This window comes from Psammomys obesus, unplaced genomic scaffold (assembly GCF_907164565.1).
Source record: "Psammomys obesus unplaced genomic scaffold, mPsaObe1.curated_primary_1811, whole genome shotgun sequence".
Lineage (NCBI taxonomy): Eukaryota > Metazoa > Chordata > Mammalia > Rodentia > Muridae > Psammomys > Psammomys obesus.
In genome coordinates, this window is record NW_026586589.1 from 8,902,619 (window position 1) to 8,918,729 (window position 16,111).

Here is a 16,111-nt window from a genome sequence, read left to right on the forward strand (position 1 = left end):
GAGAAAGTGGAAGGCTGGTAGGAGGCCTGTAAGCCAGAATGATCTAAATAAAGTAGATGCTATACTGGCTCTAGAACCAGACTCCTTAACCTCATCCTGAGACACGCCTGGAAAATAGGTTCAAAGGGCCCTTTGGGATAGCAGTAGCCCATACTTTGAGGTCAGCTCAGGATAACTATATGGGACTAAGAGAAGGGACAGAAGGTAGAAATGGGAGGCTAGAAATAGGAAATGGACTGTTAGGTACAGAGCTCTCAATATACCCTCTAGGCTCTGCCTGAGATCATACCCTCATGATCCAAACTTCTGAGAGGGCCATCTGTTCTCCCATTCTTCTTTTTTTTTTTTTAAACTAAAGCCAAAAACTATAGCAAAGCATTCTTGAATTAAGGTCCTGGCTGTGTTCTTAATGAAGGAACTACACCTAGTCTCAGGACTGGGACATAGAAGCCAGCTGCACTGCACTCCAAAGCCCTAATATTCCCTATATACTTCTCTAGGGAACAAATTCCTCATCAGTAGTACTCATTCCTTTCTCTTTTGTCTTTCTTTCTGTGCATGTGTTTACGTAGGTGTGAATGTATGCAAGTGGGTATACACAGATAAGTGTGAAAACCAGAAGTCACTCTCAGATGTCATTCTACAGTAGCGGTCCCCCGTTTTCCTCTTTCAAACAGGACATCTCGCTAGCCTGGAGCTCACCAAGTTGGCCAATGAGCCGTAAGGACCTGCCTGTCTGCCTCTCTAGTCTGCCTGAAATTATAGTGGCATGCCACCACACTCACCTTTTATTTATTTACTACTTACTTTTGAGTGGGCAGTCTCACTATGGAGCCTTGACTGACCTGGAGCTGTTATGTAGACCAGTTTAGCCTTGACCTCACAGAGATGCGAAAGCTTCTGCTCACAATTTGTTGTCTTTGTTTTTGTTTTTCAAGTCAGGGTCTCTCTGTGCTGCCCTGGCTGTCCTGGACCCCACAGAGATCCGACTGCTTCTGCTCACAATTTGTTGTCTTTGTTTTTCTCTGTGTAGTCCTGGCTGTCCTGGACCTCACTCTACAGACCGGGCTGGCCTTGTCCAGCAGCTCTTCTTAACACTGGTTTTGGGGACTGAACTTGGGATCCTCGTGCTTACGTGGCAAACCTTTTTATCAACTGAGTTATTTCCCCAGACCATGTGGTGGTCTACTCTCTTAATACTAAAAATCTCCATGACTTTTCTCTGCTACCCTCTCTAGCCCCATGCTTATTTTATGACAGAATGTTTAGAAGCTGGAGAGACGGCTCAGTGGTTAAAAGTACTGGTTGCTCTTTCAGAAGACCCGGGTTCAATTTCCAGCACCCACACAGCACCTCCCCAACTGTCTATAATTCCAGTCCCAGGAAATCCAAAGCCCTCTCTCGTCTCCTCAAACACCATGCAGGCATTTTGTTTTATAAGTACATTTTGAAAACATTTTGTTTTATAAATGAATGAATGATATTCTAAATCTAAAAATTCAAGATGGTTCAAGAGGAATATTCTTGGCACAAAGTCAGGCAATATGACTGTAATTTCACCATTAAAATGCTTGGTGATCTTAAGAGCAAGCTCCAGACATTCTCTGGACCATCTATACATGAATTATCACTTATGATCTCAGAAGGTCCTTTTATTGATGAGGGTGATATTTAGGTTCATGAAGTGCCAGGAATGATATGCTTCTCAAACCATAGAATATAGGAGGCACAATCAACACCCACAGTCCCCAACAACTAGCACATAGGACTCTGTTGTCAGCAACACAGCAGACTGTTGGTTTGCTTAATTCCTTCTAATAAACTGCCAAGAATAAATTGAAGGTGAGCAGCAGAGCATTTTAATGAGTCCATGGCCTAATGAATCTTTTTCTTCCTATGTCAATTAGAATTTCAAAGCTAGGATCTCCAAGGACCAATTTATTTGGGAACAGAGAGAAAGCCTTTTGTTCATCAGCTGCTGCTTCCTGAGCCACCTGCCCTGCCCTTGTTATCTGCTAGATAACAGACTTGCTTACTCATGTATGACAAATGGTGTGATAGAACCTGACTGAGGGGCTCTTTTTTTATCCAAGACCTCTGGGGCCAGAAACTGAAAAAGAAAATGAAAGCCAGTGCTTCTTGGGGTAAGGGTGGTTGGAGAAGAGCTGATTCTACTTCCATGTCCTGGAGTTTTCAAATCTGCTTGCCTTAGTCTTTAGTCAAGCAAATTTTGTACAATATTATGATACTTATCTAAAGTATTTTGAACTCCAAAACTAATCTGTTACTTCAACTCTCACAATGACAGATTACCTGAGAAAGTCAAGTAAAGGAGGAAAAAATTATTTCGGTCTATGTGTTCAATCCATAGTTAACAAGCTCCACTGCTACAGGCCTATGAGCCTATGACAAATAAGGCTGCTCATGTAATGGCATCTAGGAAGCAGAAGATGGACAGAAGGAGCCAGATACACTCTTCAAAAACCATGTCTTCAATTACCTACATCTTCCAACCAGGTCTACTTCCCAAAAGCTCATTTAGTATGAACCTCTCAGTGGATTTAACCCACTGACATCATTATCTTCATGATCTAAGCACCTCAACAGTGCCACCAGCTAGGGAAACAAACCTTCAATTCACTGGAGAGGCAGGAGTGACCCACTACCACACCTTCATACTTAATAAATTCAAAAGCAGTTATTAACAGTACTGTTATTAAGATATGAAAACTGATGTTCTTGAGAGGGAAAGAATTAACCTAGGAACACAATTAAGAAACTAGCAGGCAGGGATCAGAATTTATATGAATATAATTCTGAAGACAAGGTTCTTTTACCGAACTACAACCACCTTGTTTAGGCACCTGCGGTATGTCCAGATGGCCTCCAAGCAGCCTCAGCAACATTTGAACACTTGGCCAATTCATTCTCTTATACCAAGTACATGGGAAAATGTGCACCTGTTTATTCCAGTAAGAACTGAAAATCCTCAACCACAGAAAATTCAAACAAAATTGCCATCAATACTAGCACCCCTGACCCTACCCCAAACCCTGTCCTAGAAATCTCTTATTTAGTTGATTTGTTGGCTTTTCCAGTTGTGCATCTAATAGCTCAGATCCCATGCACCTAGACAATCATTTCCTGTCCTGTTCTCTCCAAGTGGCACAGTGCCAGCTGAGTTGCTATTGTTCATTCATCAAAAAATGTTCTGATGTGAGAAGACATAATCAAATCAGGTTTCCAAATGGCTAAGAAGTTGAATCTCAGAACTGATGGGAAAAGCAGAAGTCAAGACATCAAATTTACATTGCAAAACAGAGAGAGGAGAATCAGAGCAACAACTGTTCAACAGATACATGCAGAATCCTAACTTGGCTTCTGTTAAGACTCTTCTTTATATGTAATATTAGAACACACAAACATGCATACAAATCTATATAATTGCTTTTTTAAAAGTTTTTCTACTCTTTACATTTTCTTTAGTGGTGTAGTCACACTATGTTGCCTATAAACTCCAACATGCTCCTGTAGTGAAAGTTACTGATTGGACAGTGTGGGTGGGAGTTGGTTAGGAAGACTACTTGAAAAGAGGGAGGCAAAACAGTGATGGAATGTGTGATATGGTCAAATATACATGATTATACTCACAAAACTCAATGAAATACATAATTAATATATATTCTAACAAATTCTTAAAATTTCACTGTTAAATTAACTGTAGATTCACATGCTCAAAGCACTGAGTATAAAGACCCCTATTCAATGTTAGCTGGTAAATAACTAGGGAAAAGGGAGATGCTATCCTAGGAAGAAGATTTGAGGAAGTTTCTTTGAGGCTCAAATCCAGATATAGTCCACTTCAAACCTCAATTTTCTTCCACATTGTTTCTGAGGAAGTTAAGAATACAGCCAAGATTCAGACAAGTCTGCACATTGACTACAAATGAGAGCAAACAGCTAGGTTAAATATGGGGGTAGTATGAGGAAGAGTAGAAAACCAGCAACTTAACTATCTTTGCACCAAGTGGTAGAAAAAATGGCAGAAGACCGTAATTGCTCTTTCCAACAATATGGGTTGATAACTAGAGACTAAAGGTATGCAGAGAATTATGAGGCAGAGACAATCAAAGAGGAGAACCTGGGATGGGAAATCAAGTGCTTTCTCTAGGACTGGAAAGATGGCTTGCTATTAAAGTAATTGTAGGGTAAAAGGGCAAAAGAAAAACACCCTTACCCTGACTTGATCATAAGACTAACACCAGGGGCAAGAAACAGGGGCAAGCTCAATCCCTGAGCTTGCCACAGAAACCCACCAATTGCTGAACACGAAAACCCACAAATTCCTGAGTATGCCACAGAAATCCACAAATCCCTGCAAGCTCAGGACTTGACATCCCACCAGTCCTCACCCTGTAAAGCTCTGACCCCAAAAACCCAATATAAACTTCTGCTCAGTTCTCTGCTGCTTCTCACCCAAGCAGAAGCAGCCACCTTCTTGGGTTTTTCTCTCCCAACAAATTTCTTGTATTAGGTTTGCTGTGCAGTGGAACTTTGTGGTATTTCTTGGCTCCCAAACTGCCAGGATATCTTTCCCATCCGAGCTATATCATTTACAGCAGGAGCTAGAGAGATGGCTCAATGGTTAAGAGAACTACCTGCTCTTCCAGAGAACCCAGGTGGGTCCCAGCACCCACACAGTGGCTTACAACTGTCTCTAACTCCAGTTCCAAGGGAACCAACACTCTCATAAAGATACCAGTGCACATAAAATAAAAATAATAATAAAAAAAAAAGTGGTAGCATTTTGGTGAGAAAGAACTTACCTACTGTACTTAAAAAATAAAACAAAAATTTGTGCAAGTGAGAAGCTGCAAGTAATTGCCCTGCAAGCCTGCCATCAATCTCTGGAACTCACAAAAAGATTGAACGAGAGAGCCAATTCCATGAAGCTATCCTCTGATCTCAACATACACACACACAAATTTTAGAACATGACATGCTTGCTCTATTATGAATTAAATTATGCACTGGCAGGAAATAATACCTCTACAGGCCAGCCTACCTCACAGGAATAAAATATCAGAAGAGATTCCTGACACCCAGCCCAGGTAGAAAAGATCAACTTATAGTACCATAAAGCCACATGTAGTTCTCAAAGGGCCTGAAGTGAGAGTTGTAGCACCTGTCACTTATCCACAGTATAACTTTTGGCATGTTTCTTAATCCTTTGCTGGGGCACAGGTTTTACAGTTATAAAATGTAAATATTGGTTGAGGTCTCTGTTGCTTTTCAAATAGTGTCCTGGAACTCAGAAGGTTTAAGACAGATGCCTCTGGGACATTCTTTCAGAAAGGTAGGGAGATGAGCCACTGGGCTTACTGCAAGAATACAAAAAGAAAGCAGCTCTGGTGGGTGTTCTCTATAAAGAACTCTTTTTTTTTTTTCTTTTAAAGATTTATTTATTTATTATATATACAGTGTTCTGCCTGTATGTGTGCCTGCAAGCCAGAAGAGGGCACCAGATCTCATTATAGATGGTTGTGAGCTACCATGTGGTTGCTGGGAATTGAACTCAGGATCTTTGGAGAGCAGCCAGTGCTCTTAACAGCGAAACCATCTCTCTAGCCCCAAGAGCTCTTTAAATGTGATAATTGTTTATTAAGGACCCTTGACTCTAATATCCTAAAATTCCATGATTTCATTAAAAATGATAGTGGGGGGAAAATGAAGAAACAAAAATATACAAATCCTTTTCACCCTATTCCTAAAAGTATGCCACTATAAAAGGTATCATTAAGAAGTCCCTAACAGTTGATAACAAGAGTTCAGGCTCAGCTTCCTAGCAAGGGAGGGAGGAGATAGGGAGGAGGTAGGGAGGAGGTAGGGAGGGAAGGAGGGAGGGAGGGTGGGAGGGCGGAAGGAAGCAGCAACAGTAGCCCCTACCAGTTAAATATGAGTAAATGTGAAGTAGAATATGAAAACAAAGGTTTCAGAAAGACGGCTCAGTGGGTAAAAGTGTCTTAAATTCAATCTCCAAGATCTAGATGATAGGAAAAGAACCAACCCACAATAGTTTTCTGACCTCCTTTTGTGCTGTGGCATGTAAGCAATATTGAGTCTTTTCTATCAAATACTACATAACTTATGTTTATGACAAGGAACTCAAATATTTTTGTCTCCCCTACCTTTTCAGACTTCATGCTAATACTTTAATCCCATTCCCCATAAAAACACTATTTTAGATTCAAGTGGTTAACTCCTTTCCCCTTTATTTCCTTTGTACTTTTCTTTTAAAACTAGCTAATCTCCAAAAACTATGAGGCTGAACCCTAGGCAATGGGGAAAAACACATAGTCCCTACCAGTGTTAGAATAAAAACCAAGTACACTTCCCATTTCTGTGTGCTTGTTTCTCTGCTTCTGTGAATAGTACAGCCTCTTGGTCAAGAATAAAGTTTTGCCTTGCTCAGACACTTACTGAAGTCATGGTTTCTTTCTCTGCAAATTTATTTCTAATAGCATGCCATGCATCTATGCACATAAATTAATTTTTAAAAATTTCAAGAGGGAAAGGACAAACTAACAAAAGAAAACAATGATTTGATTTCTTTTGAATTGAATCATTGAAAATAATGATTCTGATTCACATGACAGGTAAAGAGAATTGAGAGATAAACCCCAGCCAGCAGATCAGAGTGCAAGACAATGGGAATAGGCTGACTTAGACAATCTGCTGTGCTATTCTAAGATCACCTGGATCTTGCCAAAGCATATCAAAGATGAGTGCTTACGGAGCGCTGTTTTTCTAAAACAAGTCCAGCTTAGGTTATTGACACACAATACAGGTGACCTAAGAAGGCTATTGATAGAGATGCTAACATGCTTCCTGTTCCCATATTTACTACTACATATATAAGGGCACAGCTGGCCTGGCCTTGCTCTAGAGAAGAAAACTCTGGAATGAGGCAGAAGAGAAACAGAAATCTGGTCTGAGCAAGTGAATTCACTTCTTTATCTTCAATTTTTTCCTTTCTTTTCCTCAATATTATTTCTCTACATGTCTACTCTTTATTACTATTTCCTCTTTCAGATAATAGTATGGTTCTGAAAGATTAATACTAATAGAAACTGGAATTCTGGGTTTATCATTCTATTCTATTCTACTGCATTATCTGTTCTATGAACAACAGTTGGATCAGAGAAACCAAGGCATTTCTAGAACTGGGAAAATAAATAAATAAAAATAAAAACACAAAACCATTCTTGGTGCCTGAAACTGTTTTCCAAGAAGATTCTAAATATCCCATGCCTAAATGAAGCCTGATATATATTTTTGTATACATACAGGTGTCTTGCCTGCATATAATGACTGTGTGCCACTTATGTGCCTAGTACCTGCAGAAATCAAAGAGAGCCTGAGAACTCTGAAAAGCAGCCAGTGTAATCTCTTCAGCCACTAAATCCCAACTCTTGAAAAAATCTTCTCATGGGGCTGGAAAGATGATTCCATGGTTAATAGCATTTGCTGTTTTTGAAGATGACTTGGGTTTGGTCATAGCAGGCAATTCACAATCACCTATATATAGCTCCAGCTCCAGGGTAATCTCTCCTGGCCTCCACAGGCTCCCATTTCAGCGCACCCGCACACACACACAAACAAATAAAAAGAAAACACTTCACAAATGAAATCTTGACCAAGGACAAACACCAGAATACAAATAGAGCTTGAGAACAAGGGAGTGGGCCCTAAAACCTTGATAACTTAGTTCATCCTTTTATAGTTGATGAAACTTAGGAATAAATTGCTTTCCCAAAGTTGAGAGGACTACAGGGCCTGAGACACCACTTTTAAAATCTAACTATTTAAAACATGATGAGAATTAATTTATTTCAGTTACTGATAGTTGAACACCACTCCTTACCAAGCCTCTTCCCTTTCCCTTTTTTCTCTCTGTTCCCCTCTTCTTTCCTCTGTCTTTCAAACAGAAAGAAAATTTTCTGATTTAACATTGCACAAGTGTCAGTCCATCTTGGTGAAGGAAAGTATGAAAGAGCAGAGCAATTTGTATCATGGCACACTGAAAGCAGGGAAAAGGGGAATATGGGGCCCCGGGAATACACAGTCCAAAGATGGTCCCTCCAGTAACCTGTTTCTTCCAGTTGGCCATGCTAGGTATTTTTCCATCATCCCATTAGCAACATAATAAGATCTAACTTTGTAGATGAGGCAAACTACAAGTCAGTGAAGCTAGTCACCTAGGAGATAAATGTCACGGCAAAGATTCAAGCCTTAGTAACTGTCTCTTTTAAGGCCATACAGTTGTAGGTTTTGAAGAATATATTCAACAATGATGAAAGTTGTGTCCTTAGAGTCTTTGATCTATGCACTTTGTAAGGTAGCTCTTCATAAGTTCAGCTGACTGCAGAGATGGAAGGGAATGGTGATAAAAGTAGAAGAATGGAAACTCAGAAAAGAAAAAAAATACCAGGCAAAGGGGGGGGGGTAGGTTTTTCCCACTACCTCCAACTACCCCCATTAAGTAAATTCCCTATATTAACTCTTACTGATCTCAAAAATCTGTCTATCACAGTCCTGAGTTTTGAACCTAAAACAGAGTGGCCTTGTGCCTTCAATCATTTATTCATTTTTCTTTTTAAGAAAGGGTCTCTGGAAGTGTCTAGGCTGACCTTTAATTTCTATACCCAGAGCAGGCCCTAAACTTGTGGTCCTCTTGCTTCAGCATCCCAAGTAGCTGGGATGATAGGCCTATGTCACCAGGCCTACCTTTATCTCAAAATCTTAGCACCACAGCTGCTAACAGACCATGGTTTCCTGAACTGTAGTTCCCAATTTCCTAACTTAGATTCTGATTTCTTGGCAATATTCTTCGGCTCAGAACTCCCTGCTATCACCAATGTTCCTAGAAGTTTCAATGTTCCAATGTTCCTAGGTCAGATCTGCTAACTGATCTGACCTATAGGACCTCTTAGTTTCTCTCTTGCTTAGCTATCTACTGTTTCAGTAAAGTAAAAAATAATAGCTTTAGCTTCAATGAAACAAAGGGGAACACACATAAATAGTAATAATAATAATATATAATTTTTAAATCAATGCCTAAACAAAGTAAACACAAAACAAAGAGAAGTTAGGAAGTAATAAAGAGCAAAGTAAGAAAATCAATGGAGGAGGCTGGAAAGATGGTTCAGTGGTTAAGTCTGCTCTTCCAAAGGACCTGGGTTCAATTCCTAGCACCCACATGGCAGCTCACAACTGTCTATAACACAAATTCCAAGGGATCTGACACTTTCACACTAATCCACATAAAATAAAATTAAATTAAATAAAAAAAGAAAAGAAAATCAATGGAACAACACACTAATAAAACCAAAACTTTAGTCTCTGAAAAAAATTAGAAAATGTATAAACCAAGACAGACCAAAGGGGGGAGGGGTGTAAAAATTACTAAAACAAGGAATAAAAATACACTACTGATTTTATCTAAAGAATTAAAGGAAACACTACAAATAATTTTAAGTGAACAAATCAGACAAGCTATATATAAACAAGTATCTAGAAAACACAAATTACAAGTCAAGTGACTAAAAGGGAAATAGAAAATCTAAGCAGAACTATGAAAAAAAACACTAAAACATTTTTTAAATGAATCAGTCATTTTTAAATGTTTTAGGAAGCTAAGTGGTGGTGGCGCACACCTTTAGTCCCAGCACTAAGGAGGCAGAGGCAGGCAGATCTCTGAGTTTGAGGCCAGCCTGATCTACAGGGTGAGTTCCAGGACAGCTAAAGCTATACAGAGAAACCTTGACTGGGGAGGAGGGTTTTTGTGGAGGGGGTTTTGTTTTGTTTTGTTTTGAAGGAAAATTCCATGTCCCCATGGTTTCAGTGGTAAATTATATCAAACTTCTAAAGAAATAATACTAATTCTTTATTAATTATCGGACTTTCGAAGAAAACATGATTCTACTTCTCATTTAAGCTTTTAGGCCACTACTAATTACTTTGACAACAAAGACATTACAAATACTACAATCAAATCTATTATCACATAAAAATAAGTATAGATTACTACAAAGTGGGATTTATTCTAGGAATACACGGTTGGTTAGCATCACCACAAAATCAGTATAATATCTTATTGACAGAATAAAGAATGAAAAGCACATTAGCAGCAAGATCTAACCAGTTATAATAAAACCTCTCAATAAACTGGGGGTTACAAAGGAATTTTCTTAGCTTAGTAAGCCACCCACAAACAGATGTTAATGGATTAAGACTCCATACTACATCACAAAATAACTGAAACAGGTAAAACTCTTACCAGTTCTTTGCAATACCATACTACACAGAGAGAGCTATTAGCTGGTGTACTCGGTCAGAGGACAAATTTTAAGACAGCTGATTATGACATTCTTGTACCTATTTCATTCAAACATCCCTATGTACTCTTTAAGACAACTATTCCACAGTCTAATTACCCACTGTTGACTTCCTCTCTAGATGCTAAGGCTGCCTTTGGTTTCTTCAAATACAACCAACATGCTTCTGTTTCAGGATGTCTGACCTTGCTGAACTCTTGTGCCTAGAATATTATTTCAAGAAATATGGAGTTTAATTCAACTTCGGCATCAACCTTATTATCTCAGATAGACCTTCTTTAACCATAGTCCTCCTTTTTCCCTTATCCTATGGTATTTTTCTCTGTATTTATTCATTCTTCTGCTTTCTTCCACTAGAATGTAAACCACAAGATTAAATTACTTTTATTCACTGCTAAATCTCAAAACCTGAAACCATGCATGGCTCACAGAAAACACCAATAAATACTAAGCAAATGCATAATAAATGTCTTGAAAAAAGAAAAGACTTAGAGGGGACAAAAGCTCCACAAGGAAAGCAACAGAACCGAAAAATCTGGGCCAGGGGTCTTTTCTGAGACTGATACTCTAAACAAGGACCATGCACGGAGATAACCTAGAACTCCTGCACAGATGTAGCCCATGGCAGCTCAGTGTCCAAGAAGGTTCCCTAGTAATGGGAACAGGGGCTGTCTCTGACATGAACTCAGGGGCTGGTTCTTTGATCACCTCCTCAAGTGGGGGGAAAAGCCTTACCAGGCCACAGAGGAAGATAATGCAGCCAGTCCTGATGAGACCTGATAAACTAGGGTCAGATGAAAGGGGAGGAGGACCTCCCCTATCAGTGGACTGGGGGAGTGGCATAGGAGAGGAAGAAGAAGGTAGGGTGGGATTGGGAGGGGAGGAGGCTACAGGTGGGATACAAAGTGAATGAACTGTAATTAGTAAAAAAATTAATTAAAAAAATTAAATATAGTAAAAAGATGGAGCTATTGATCCAAGAAGCTGAAAGACAGTAGTTTAGAACCCCAACAAATATGACAGAAAAAGCTTGGGTCTCTGTAGACAGATTTCACTACAGTCTAAGCTCTTCAGATCAGTGCCCACATGCCCTCTCTAAATCTAAGTCCTTTATAAAACAAGATCATCACCACATACCTCCCAACTTACTACTGAAAATTAATAAATGTATACAGAAGATTCAATGTGTGCCTAGTAATACAGTATATCCCATAAATAACTTTGTTTGTTTTTGTTTTTCGAGACAGGGTTTCTCTGTGTAGCCTTAGCTGTCCTGGAACTCACTCTGTACCCAGGTTGGTCCTAAACTCAGAGATCTGCTGGGATTAAAGGCTTGTCCCATCGCTGGTGGGCAACTAACTTAATTTTTCCAATAAACTAAAACCACAGAACTTACCTAAATTCTCTTAAGTTTTACCCCCTTTAGCAAAGCACACATATGTTTGTAGGGCTATTACCTACCTTTATACTCAGTGCCCTCCAGTCTATTATTTTAAACTTATTATCATTTTTCTTTTACCTTTCCATTTTGGTCAGCTTTCAGCTCTCACCTCTAGCTGTTATTAATGTAGCATAGCTCCTCTTGCTGCTTTTAATTTTATCTGCAGGAGTTTAAAAGCAAGATTGCTAAACTTGGCCAGGTGCAGTGGCGCATGCCTATAATTCCAGCACTAGAGGCTGGCAGTTCTCTGTGAGTTCGAGGCCAGCCTGGTCTTTAAAGTGAGTCCAGGACAACCAAGCTACACAGAGAAACCCTGCCTCAAGAAAAACAAACAAACAAACAAACAAACAAAGACTGCTAACCTTGTAATAACACTTTAAAAATAAAAATAAATTAGTACTATGCAAGGACTTAAGGATGTTGCTTTCATTTTTCAGATGGGAACATGAGACTGTTAGATAAATAAACTATTATACATACGGCTGTATATTACACACTTATTTATATGGAACCATTCACATTTTTAAGTAATAGTGAAACATTTTCACAGGGTAGTAAGTTCTAAGCTTGGCACACAAGCCATGGAAATATCAAAATTTGTAGAACTTTAGATCAAAAAGACAAGAGATGTTAGTAAAAATCTGAAATTGCAGAGTAGGAAGAAAAACTGGAACTTGGCAACACTAAATTCAAGAGAACCATGTGGGCATTATATTTTTCTGTGGCCCTTCAAGTACACAGAGGAGAAAACCAAAATGGCCCAAATCACTGGTCAGGGTAAAAAAAGCAAGGGCAGTGGGAACACTGGAATGACCACATCTCCAACTTCAAGTATTCTTTTGATAACTGTGAGGGTGGGAGCAGGCTGTTCTTCTGAGACAACAGGAAACGAGCAATGTACAGAGGTGGTTAGGGCTGAAATGGGTTCTTAAAAAGATCTGCTTTAAGATCTACACCACAGCAGAGGCCTTACAGCCTAGCACCTGTGTGCATTTAAGCCTAACTCTACAAAAATATATGCTGCAAACTGCATCTGCCTGTGTTGCATGGTTCTGTCATCTGTGTCCTGGAACCCATTCCCCTATGACAATATTGCTCTGGGTGGGTCCTACAGAAGAGGGAATGAAAGATATAGAGTAAAACTTATAGCAGAACCCCCCTCCAAAAGAACACTCAAACCAAAAAACTTCTACCTTTTGACTTTGGGGGGAAAAGAGTAACAAACAAGTCTCACTTTCTGTTTCATTCATGCTACATATTGATTCACAAAATTTTCTGACTTAGAATTCTCATTTGATTCTCTACATTATCACTGGATGGTTGCACATACAAAAGACACATGGCAGGAGGTTGGGGATTTAATCTGGTAGTAGAATGCTTGTCAAGCAAGTACAATGCTATGGGTTCAGACCTCAGCACCAAAAAACAAAACAAAACAAACACACAAACTAAAACATGTGGCCAGGGAAGAACGGAGATATAACATTGTTACAAACTGGAGGATACACGTGCCCAAGGACACGTGTTGAGAGAGAGAAAAAAAAAAAAAAAACAAAACAACTCAGGTCTCCCAATGTCAACCCAGCTGTGTAGGCCCCTAACTACTGTCAATCCAACTTCTTCCGAGAGCCCTTCATTCTAGGCATATTCTTCTTCCAGTCACAGTTAAATGGGCCACTGCCTGCCTAAGTTCTTCCTATCTTATACTCTTTGATCCCCTCATTAGAAATATCACTGCTCTTAAGGGCTCCCAATTCCTCCCTGTACTGTTGGGTTCCCCAAATAAAATTTCTGAGGAGGACTGTGCTCTTAAATGTTCTTAAAAAAAAAAAAAACACAACAAAAAACAACAGCAGAATTTCATGGAAACTAAGAAGCATCTCATAAAAAAGTCTGTCACATTACAATGGTTTCCACAGTGACCGGATTCTAAGACCAGCTTTATAGGTTCCTAGATTATTTGCACTTCTTAATCTCAAGTTCTTCATCTATAAAATGGAGTTGTTAGATAAGGTGAGATCTAGCAAAATAAATTTTCAATGTGGTGATTTCCCTTCCTATATGAGCTGCCCAATGACCACTTCACACAACTCTACTGGATCACTTCATCCTTGCCACCATTCATAAACAGATTCTGCAGGACAGAGAAGGCTTAAGATTTTTTGATGCTAACTGGGGCCTGGTAGGTCACAGAAGAAACTAAAGTCAAGAAAATCCCCAATGGCTGTGAGAACACATCAACAGAGTTCATGTGAACATAGGCATAGGTTCTAGGTCCTGAGATATACCCTCTTCTACAACACTGGCAAAAGTAAGCCTTCTTTCTGGCAAATGATTCCAAACATTCTTATGGTAACTCCAAGAAAGTGACCTCAATCCTCCTCCCAGGTCAGTAGGCCATCTAGGTTCTCATCTACTCTCTGGAATAATTTAACATCTAGAAAAAAAATATAGTCATTGTAAGATATAAGTATAAAGGCTGAAAGGAATCCCTAAAACCTAATTGCCCAAACTTGCCCAGATACCCCTCAACTCACCAGTACCAGGAATGAGATTAGCCAGCTATTACGTCCTTGGAGTTACAGGGTCAGCACCAGCTATCTCTAGAAACAGGGCTCACCTGTAACAGAGAAAAGAGGGCTGTCAAGGATCGTACTTACCCTCACACATTTTGAATCCCAGTTCATTACTAAATGTATCATTTTCAGATGATGTTGAGTGCTATGAAGAAAATTTAAGAACGGTCATAAATAAAAACACGGAGTAAGAGTAGAATCTACTTCAGATAAAATGGCCATGGGAAGCCTTTCACAGGATGCAATGAGAGCAGAGTGGGGTGAAACCAGGGGCTTTTCTCATATTCATATATATATAAAACACCCATTTTATAAATCTTAAATCTTATTTTTTTTTAGACACGTGCATAGCTCAGGTTGCTTTCAACTCTCAAGGATGGCCTTCAACCTAACCCTGATCCTCCTGCCTCCATTTACCAAACTGGGATTATAGATATGCACCACAACCAATCCTGGTTTTAAGAGCTGGTGCTGTGTCAGTCTTTTGTCATAGAAAGAGTTCACAAAGGTATTAGTTGCTTTTCTATAGCCGCTTTTCTGTGACAAAAAGCCACTTAAGGCTGGATGGTTGGCTCAGCACTTGCTGCTTTTGCACAGAACCAGCATTTAGTTCCCAGCACCCTCAAGGTGGCTCACAACCACCTCTAACTCTAGTTCCAGGTGACCCAATGCCCTCTTCTGGCCTCTTCAGGTATCAGGCATGCACATGATACACATACATATGTCCAAACAAAGATACACATAAAATGAAAATATATCTGTTTTAAAAAAGCCACTTGCCAGGTGGTGGTGGTATATGACTTTAATCATAGTACTTGGAGGCAGAGGCGGGTGGGCTTCTGTGAGTTCAAAGCCAGCCTGATCCACAGAGGACAGAGCTAGTTCCAGGACATCAGGACACCCAAGGCTGTTGAAACTGTCAATAGAAAGATAGATAGATAGATAGACAGACAGACAGACAGACAGACAGACAGACAGACAGACAGACAGACACAGAAAGGATGGGATACAGAGGTCTGGAGAGACGGCTCAGAGGTTAAGCCCACTGGTTCTTGCAGAGGACCAAGGTTCAATTCTAACACCCACATGTTTACACACAGCTGTGTTATTTTTCTTGTGTACTTGCGTTGCTAGTCAAGTGGCCCTTTAATCTTAGCAGTAGAACTGCGTGACCCCATGATCTTCAGTGTTGGTTACCTCTTGGATTTCTGGGAACAGGAGAGGATATAAAAAAGCCAGCAGAGGCTGAAAAAGGAAGCTGGGTAAAGTGAGAAGGCAGTTGGGCAGAAGATATTGTTAGGAGACAGTTGAGCCTGGAGAAGCTGAGCTGAGCAGACAGGCTAGAACAGTTGTTATAGTTGGGAGATGCTAGTATGGAGGAAAGCTGGGAGAAATGACTGTTAACTGAGGGAAGACTGGTTGGGAGAAACATTTGAAGGGGCGGGGCAGGAAACTGGGAGAGACAGTTGGGAAGGAAATCAGATTCAGGGATCTCTCTCTCCCCTCTACTCTTCTTTTTCTCCTATCTGGTGTTAGGGGGTGAAAGGGAGAAGGGAAGGATGGGAAAAAGAAGAACCCACAAAGTAGCAAAGAACACTTACAAGTGGTATCCAATATGGGCCTGATTGTAAAAAAGAAAAGGAAAGAAGAGAAGAGAAGAGAAGAGAAGAGAAGAGAAGAGAAGAGAAGAGAAGAGA

General features: G+C 39.8%; 1 protein-coding gene across 3 annotated transcripts in view; it reads right to left on the reverse strand.

Annotated features, from left to right (window-relative positions):
• The window catches only part of Raly (RALY heterogeneous nuclear ribonucleoprotein), an 83,105-nt gene that overhangs the window by 39,074 nt on the left and 27,920 nt on the right, over positions 1-16,111 (reverse strand). For 2 of the 3 annotated variants that reach the window (XM_055602368.1, XM_055602370.1), the window contains exon 2: positions 14,376-14,458. The exons of the other annotated variant lie outside the window; for it this stretch is intronic. The gene's annotated coding sequence lies outside the window, so the exon portion shown is untranslated. The remainder of the gene's footprint in view (positions 1-14,375; positions 14,459-16,111) is intronic. 3 annotated transcript variants of the gene reach the window in all.